The following is a 1,686-nucleotide window of genomic DNA, read 5'->3' as shown; positions in this document are numbered from 1 at the left end:
ATGCCTGCTTTCTGTCTCTTCCACAGTAATAAGTAGCTTTGAGACTGTTAAAATAATCTTCTCATAGTTTCAGTTGCAAGTGACAGCAGAATATTTTTCTGCAACCTAAAAGCTGAATAGCACATTGAAAGATTATACCACATGTCTGCAAAATATCTTCACTCTAGACTGCAGGCAAGCAAATGCATCTCATTTTAAACTGTAGTCTTTAATCAAGCAATGTCAAAGCAGTGGTGAGTGGTGCAAAGATTCAAGAAGTGATGCTTTCCTCTCTTCAAACACTACACCTTTGCAGAATGTTTTAATGGGGTGGGAAGTTGCAGGAGTAAACCCATATGACACTTCAGTGCCTCTTCCTGAGATCTGTGACTCAGGAGCCTGCCAGTCAGAGATGTACAGTTCAACACACTGCTCCTGTCACCCACTAGTGCCACTCTTGTGCCCCTGCCACATCTCCTCAAAACAATAGAACTTATTAATACAATGACTCGTGGAAACTTTAAAAGCCTGTTGCCATCCAAGGCAGGACAGCTGCTCTTCCCTGGAAGACAAACATAGAAAATCTAGGTGTATGGTGCAGATTACCTTAGGTAGCAAAGTTTGGTCCACAGGACCTGTCCTGGTGCAGTGGAGTGGTGATTTCAAGGAACCTTTAGATTATCCTTGTGCTGAAGGGGGACAGTTCGTATCAAATTATCAATTTTTGTAACAGTAATAGTTTTTGTAACATTTACTTCCCATTCTCTTTAGTATGTTGCAATTCTCCAAGTCTCAGAGCTGATTTTCCTATGACCTATATCTGTCAGGTAATGATTACCATGCTCATGTGCTCATCTTTTTTCTCTGTAAAAGAGGAGTGCATTCGGTTCTGCTGGTATCTGTATTTGTCTCACTGTTGTCTCACACCAGTGGGCACAAGCTTTGGTTGCAATAATATTTTTCCAACATAAAGGCCTCAAGAAGGACTATGTTCACAATATGAAAAATAATACAGAAAAGTATTGGCTTAAAATGTGAGGTTCAGTGTTGCACTATAGATGTGGAGGGGAGAACACAGCTTCTTGTGGGCTTGGGAGGCCAAGTTACCTATTTGATGAAAATTACTGAACAGTTTCTGGCAAAAATTAGCATTTTAAACTTCAAAGGGTGAGTGAGAAATGGTGAGTGACTTCTCTGTATTAAGTTACTTGCATGAAAATCCTAGAATGGAACAGAACATGTTGTAGGGGAACACTGATTGTGTCCCTTCTGTAAGCCTGGTCTTGATGGGGACTCTGCAAGTCTGGCAATGTGCTCAGAAGAGCTGCGAGGCAGAGATGAAATCTGCTTTAGAGGAGGAGCCTGGCACAGATCTCACAGCACAGAGCAGCAGAGTGGCGCAGCGGAAGCGTGCTGGGCCCATAACCCAGAGGTCGATGGATCGAAACCATCCTCTGCTAGCTGGTCTCTCCTTTTCCCCAGGAACAGTCTCTGAGTGCCGGGGTTTACCGAGCAGGCAGGGCCTGTGTGGGGGCAGCCGATGTGTTTAGCTGCTGGTTGTTTATGGGTTGGAACTAGATGGTCTTTACGGTCTCTTCTAACCCAAACTGATCTACGATTCATCTTGTCTTGAACTTGCTGCTTATGGTGATAGTTAAACATACACGAAGAGAATCAGTAAGAAGGTATAGATTTTTCTGATCCTCT

General features: G+C 43.1%; 1 non-coding gene across 1 annotated transcript; it reads left to right on the top strand.

The window, feature by feature from the left end:
- Nucleotides 1-1,367: 1,367 nt before the first annotated feature.
- On the top strand, nt 1,368-1,439 carry TRNAM-CAU (transfer RNA methionine (anticodon CAU)). Its single transcript has one exon. It is a non-coding gene; the product is annotated as a tRNA-Met (tRNA).
- The last annotated feature ends 247 nt before the right edge of the window (nt 1,440-1,686 follow it).

Source organism: Heliangelus exortis, chromosome 11, assembly GCF_036169615.1.
Source record: "Heliangelus exortis chromosome 11, bHelExo1.hap1, whole genome shotgun sequence".
NCBI classification, from domain to species: domain Eukaryota; kingdom Metazoa; phylum Chordata; class Aves; order Apodiformes; family Trochilidae; genus Heliangelus; species Heliangelus exortis.
This window is presented reverse-complemented; position numbering and strand designations above follow the sequence as displayed.